Below are 6,900 nucleotides of genomic sequence, written 5' to 3'. Positions count from 1 at the left end.
GTCTTTCGTCTTGTTTATGGTTTCCTTTGCTGTGCAAAAGCTTTTAAGTTTCATTAGGTCCCATTTGTTTATTTTTGTTTTTATTTCCATCACTCTAGGAGGTGGGTCAAAAAAGATCTTGCTGTGATTTATGTCAAAGAGTGTTCTGCCTATGTTTTCCTCTAAGAGTTTTATACTGTCCGGTCTTACACTTAGGTCTCTAATCCATTTTGAGTTTATTTTTGTGGATGGTGTTAGGGAGTGTTCTAATTTTATTCTTTTACATGTAACTGTCCAGTTTTCCCAGCACCACTTATTGAAGAGACTGTCTTTTGTCCATTGTATATCCTTGCCTCCTTTGTCATAGATTAGTTGACCATAGGTGCATGGGTTTATCTCTGGGCTTTCTATTTTGTTCCATTGATCTTTGTTTCTTTTTTTGCGCCAGTAGCATATTATCTTGATTACTGTAGCTTTGTAGTATACTCCGAAGTCAGAGAGTCTGATTCCTCCAACTCCATTGTTTTCCCTCAAGACTGCTTTGGCTATTTGGGGTTTTTTGTGTCTCCATACAAATTTAAAGATTTTTTGTTCTAGTTCCATTAAAAATGCCATTGATAATTTGATAGGGATTGCATTAAATCTGTAGATTGCTTTGGGTAGTATAGTCATTTTCACAATGTTGATTCTTGCAATCCAAGAGCATGGTATATCTCTCCATCTGTTTGTGTCATCTTTGATTTCTTTCTTCAGTGTCTTATGGTTTTCTGAGTACAGGTCTGTTACCTCCATAGGTAGGTTTATTCCTAGGTATTTTATTCTTTTTGCAGCAGTGGTGAATGGGATTGTTTCCTTAATTTCTCTTTCAGATTTTTCATCATTAGTGTATAGGAAAGCAAGAGATTTCTATGCATTAATTTTGTATCCTGCAACTTTATCACATTCATTGATTAGCTCCAGTAGTTTTCTGGTGGCATCTTTAGGATTCTCTATGTATAGTATCATGTCATCTACAAACAGTGACAGATTTACTTCTTTTCCAATTTGTATTGCTTTTATTTTATTTTTTTTCTTCTCTGATTGCCATGGCTAAGACTTCCAAAACTATGTTGAATAGTAGTGGTGAGAGTGGACATCCTTGTCTTGTTCCTGATCTTAGAAGAAATGCTTTCAGTTTTTCACCATTGAGAATGATGTTTGCTGTGGGTTTGTCATGTATGGCCTTTATCATGTTGAGGTAGGTTCCCTCTGTGCCCACTTTCTGGAGAGTTTTTATCATAAATGGGTGTTGAATTTTGTCAAAAGCTTTTTCTCCATCTATTGAGATGATCATATGGTATTTATTCTTCAATTTGTTAATATGGTGTATCACACTGATTGATTTGCATATATTGAAGAATCCTTGCATCCCTGGGATAAATCCCACTTGATCATGGTGTATGATCCTTTTAATGTGTTGTTGGATTCTCTTTGCTAGTATTTTGTTGAGGATTTTTGCATCTATATTCATCAGTGATATTGGTCTGTAATTTTCTTTTTTTGTAGTATCTTTGTCTGGTTTTGGTATCAGGGTGATTGTGGCCTCACAGAATGGGTTTGGGAGTGTTCCTTCCTCTGCAAATTTTTGGAAGAGTTTGAGAAGGATGAGTGTTAGCTCTTCTCTGTTTGTTAGAATTCACCTGTGAAGCCATCTGGTCCTGGACTTGTTTGTTGGAAGATTTTTAATCACAGTTTCAATTTCATTACTTGTGATTGGTCTGTTAATATTTTCTATTTCTTCTTGGTTCAGTCTTGGAAGGTTATACCTTTCTAAGAAGTTGTTCATTTCTTCCAGGTTGTCCATTTTATTGGCATAGAGTTGCTTGTAATAGTCTCTTAGCATGCTTTGTATTTCTGCGGTGTCTGTTGTAACTTTTCGTTTTTCATTTCTAATTTTATTGATTTGAGGCCTCTCCCTCTTTTTCTTCATGAGTCTGGCTAATGGCTTATCAATTTTGTTTATCTCCTCAAAGAACCAGCTTTTAGTTTTATTGATCTTTGCTATTGATTTCTTTGTTTCTATTTCATTTATTTCTGCTCTGATCTTTATGACTTTTTCCTTCTGCTAACTTTGGGTTTTGTTTGTTCTTCTTTCTCTAGTTCCTTTAGGTGGATTGTTAGATTGGTTAGATTGTTTATTTGATATTTTTCTTGTTTCTTGAGGTAGGCTTGGATAGCTATAAACTTCCCTCTTAGAACTGCTTTTGCTGCATCCCATAGGTTTTGGATCATTGTGTTTTCATTTTCATTTGTCTCTCTATTTTTTAAATTTTCTCTTAGGTTTCTTCAGTGATCTCTTGGTTATTTAGTAACGTATTGTTAGCCTCCATGGCTTGTATTTATACGTTTTTTTCCCTGTAATTGATTTCTAATCTCATAGTGTTGTGGTCAGAAAAGATGCTTGATATGATTACAATTTTCTTAAATTTACTGCAGCTTGATTTGTGACCCAAGATGTGATATATCCTGGAGAATGTTCTGTGCGCACTTGAGAAGAAAGTGTAATCTGCTGTTTTTGGATGGAATGTCCTATAAATGTCAACTAAATCTATCTGGTCTATTGTGTCATTAAAAGCTTGTGTTTCCTTATTACTTTTCTGTTTGGATGATCTGTCCATTGGTGTAAGTGGGGTGTTAAAGTCCCCCACTATTATTGTGTTACTGTCAGTTTCCTCTTTTATAGCTGTTAGCAGTTGCCTTATGTATTGAGGTGCTACTATGTTGGGTGCATATGTATTTATAATTGTTATATCTTCTTCTTGGGTCAATCCCTTGATCATTATGTAGTGTCCTTCCTTGCCTTTTGTAACATTCTTTATTTTAACATCTATTTTATCTGCAATGTGTATTGCTACTCTAGCTTTCTTTTGATTTCCATTTGCATGGAATATCTTTTTCCATCCCCTCGCTTTCAGTCTGTATGTGTCCCTAGGTCTGAAGTGGGTCTCTTGTAGACAGCATATAGATGGGTATTGTTTTTGTATCCATTCAGCAAACCTGTGTCTTTTGGTTGGAGCATTTAATCCATTCATGTTTAAGGTAATTATCGATATGTATGTTCCTATGACCATTTTCTTAATTGTTTTGGGTTTGTTTTTGTAGGTCCTTTATCTTCTCTTGTGTTTCCCACTTAGAGAAGTTCCTTTAGCATTTGTTGTAGAGCTGGTTTGGTGGTGCTGAATTCTCTTAGCTTTTGCTTGTCTGTAAAGATTTTGATTTCTTCTTCGAATCTGAATGAGATCCTTGCTGGGTAGAGTAATCTGGTTGTAGGTTCTTCCCTTTCATCACTTTAAGTATATCGTGCCACTTCCTTCTGGCTTGTAGAGTTTCTGCTAAGAAATCAGCTGTTAACCTTATGGGAGTTCCCTTATATGTTATTTGTCGTTTTTCCCTTGCTGCTTTTAATAATTTTTCTTTGTCTTTAATTTTTGCCAATTTGATTACTATGTGTCTCTGTGTGTTTCTCCTGTATGGGACTCTCTGTGCTCTCTGGACTTGGGTTGCCATTTTCTTTCCCATGTTAGGGAAGTTTTTGACTATAATCTCTTCAAATATTTTCTCGGGTCTTTTCTCTCTCTCTCTCCTCCTTCTGGGACCCCTATAATATGAACGTTGTTGTGTTTAATGTTGTCCCGGAGGTCTCTTAGGCGGTCTTCATTTCTTTTCATTCTTTTTTCTTTATTCTGTTCCATGGCAGTGAATTCCACCGTTCTGTTTTCCAGGTCACTTCTCCGTTCTTCTGCCTCAGTTATTCTGCTATTGATTCCTTTTAGTGTAGTTTTCATTACAGTTATTGTATTGTTCATCTCTGTTTGTTTGTTCTTTAATTCTTCTAGGTCTTTGTTAAACATTTCTTGCATCTTCTCGATCTTTGCCTCCCTTCTTTTTCCGAAGTCCTGGATCATCTTCACTATCATTATTCTGAATTCTTTTTCTGGAAGGTTGCCTATCTCCACTTCGTTTAGTTGTTTTTCTGTGGTTTTATCTTGTTCCTTCATCTGGTACATAGCCCTCTGCCTTTTCATCTTGTCTATCTTTCTGTGAATGTGGTTTTTGTTCCACAGGCTGCAGGATTGTAATTCTTCTTGCTTCTGTTGTCTGCCCTCTGGTGGATGAGGCTGATTTGTTCTTTTTCATTGTCTTATAATATTGCATTGGATAAATATGCTACAGTGGAATAGACCATTCTCCTGTTGGTGGACGTTTGGGCTATTTGCAATTTGCGCTATTATAAATAAGGGTTTTATGAATATTCTTGGATATTATCTTTCAGTTGATATATAAACACTCATTTTTCATTATTTATGTACCCAGCAGTGGAATTACTGGATCACAGGTTATATATATGTTTAGCGTCTGTAATTTCTGCATAACAACTTTCCAAAGTGTTTGCATCAATTTACATTTACACCAGCAGTTTTTGCAGTAGAAATTGATCTATGTCCTCACCAATACTTAATGTATTTATTTGGTTTAACTGTTCTGCAAGGTTTGTAGTGTTATCTCATTGTGGCTTTAATTTGTGTTTCCTGAATGATATTGAGTTTCTTCTCATATACTTATTGGCCATTTAGGTATTCTCTTTTTCTTGTGAAATATTGGTGTTAGTATTTTGCCAGTTAGTGGAAAGTCCATGTCTGGTAACTCCAATATATGGGTCACCTGTGGATCTGTTTATCCTGTCTATTTTTTCTCTTGGTTATCAATCATTTGGTTCTATTTTCTGTAATGTTTTGTATTTTTCTTTGAATGCTGGACATTATTTATGAAAAATTGTAGAGCCTCTGGAAAATATCTTCCTTCAGAGAGGGTTTAATTTCCCCAGATAGAGCATGGTAAGATCCCCTTGAGCCACTTGAGGTTGGTCTGTTTCTAGTTTGTTCTTAATCATAGATCATGGCTCTTCTAGAGTCTCAATTGAAAGCCTGGTGTTTAATGACACCCTCCTCCTCAGTGGTCCATGCATCCCAGTTGTCTTTCCAGCCCAATGAGACTGTCACAGTCTCTAGGTTGCTGATTTCTATCTGACCTTCATTCTCTGCACTGTATAGTATTAAATGTCCTGAGGAGAATATGTGGCTCTGCCAGGGGGCTCCCTTCAGTGAGTATTTATGCTCTTTGGGATCTTTGTCCCTCAAGTATTGGCTGTTTTGGTTGTTTTTCATTATCTACAAGCAGCTGGTGTGTGTGTGTATGTGTGTGTGTGTGTGTGTGTGTGTGTTATTTTCCCCAGCTTTTATAGATGTCCGTAGCAGGAGGATTAGTCTGATACCAGCTACTCCATCATAGGTGAAAGTGTAAGGTTGTTATCTACATTTTAAATAATTCTTAGAAGGGCATTTCAATAACTTACTCCTTCCAGTATTTAATTGCCTCTAAGGTCAAGGACTTCAACATGTCTGTCTATACTCTCTAAATGGCAAGAGAGAAACAAAGCCATGTGTTAGAAATCTGGGTTTCCAATGCAGTCAAGAGCAGAAACTAGGGGGTTATAACTTGGGGGTTGCATTCTAATGATTTTTCTTTTTTCTCCTCCCCTAATGTTCAAATATATTTAGAAAGATGACTGGCCAGCAAAATATCCCTTAATTTCTGGCCAGATATATTGCATGTTTAAAGGAGAATGTATTTCCTTATTAAGAAAGCGTCATTTTGGGGCTGCCCTGGTGGCGCAGTGGTTGGGAGACCGCCTGCCGATGCAGGGGACACGGGTTCGTGCCCTGGTCTGGGAAGATCCCACATGCCGTGGAGCGGCTGGGCCCATGAGCCATGGCTGCTGAGCCTGTGCGTCCGGAGCCTGTGCTCCACAATGGGAGAGGCCACAACAGTGAGAGGCCTGTGTACCACAAAAAAAAAAAAAAAAAAAAAAAAAAGCATCATTTTTACTTACATGGACCAATATGATCATTTGCTATACCGACAACTCAGAGAATTTAAAATGCAGAGCTTTATTTTTTCAATTGATAGACTTCATTTTTTAGAGCAGTTTTAGTTTTATAAAAAAACTGATTGGAAAGTGCAGAGCATTCCCACATACCTCTTCTTCCTGGGCACACAGTTTCCCCTACTATTTACATCTTGTATTAGTGTGGTACAAGATGCAGAGTTTTACTTTGGGAAGGTAAATTCTTCCCAAAGCATTTCTCAACCTCAGTAGTAACTCATTGTACAGTGATTTTTCCTGTGGGAATGGAGGGGAAGGATAGAGCATTCTACTCAGAAGCATCAAAGTAAATATTATGGATCAATGCCAATACAAACTTTGATTAGAAACAACTATCAGAGTCTTAGAAACACCTTTTAAATTAATCAGCTGTGTGTAACTCCTGGTCATACAAAGCCCAGGGGGCAAAGCAGTCCAAGGGTAGAATGTTTCTGTTGGAAATGTTTCTAAGGGGAGAATGTGGTACCATGTTTAAAGCAAAAAGCCAATGCTCTCTTCCCTAGGTGATCTTTAATGGCCCTGGAGAGGATAGCCTTGGTTAAATTGTTTTTATATTAATATAAGATATTAAAAGGTCACCATTAAAAGGTGTTTTCATGGCTCATTTTCTTTGCTTTTTAAAAACAAATTTTAAATTATGGTAAAATATACATAACAAAATTTACCATTTTAACTATTTTTAAGTATACAGTTCAGTGGCATTAGGTACATTCACATTGTTGTGCAACCATCGCCACCGTCCATCTCCAGAACTTTTTCCGTTTTGCAAAATTGAAGCTCTGTACCCATTAAGCAATAATTCTTCATTCCCCGCTACTCCCAGCTCCCGGCAACTACCATCCTTCTTTCTGTTTCTATGAATTTGACTGCTCTAGAAATCTCATATATGTGGACTCATACAGTATTTGTCCTTTTGAGACAGACTTATTTCACTTAGC

The sequence above is a fragment of the Hyperoodon ampullatus genome (genome assembly GCF_949752795.1).
Source record: "Hyperoodon ampullatus genome assembly, chromosome: 2".
In the NCBI taxonomy this organism is placed as follows: Eukaryota; Metazoa; Chordata; class Mammalia; order Artiodactyla; family Ziphiidae; genus Hyperoodon; species Hyperoodon ampullatus.
The sequence above is the reverse complement of the archived record's forward strand: the minus strand, read 5'-3'. Positions refer to the sequence as shown.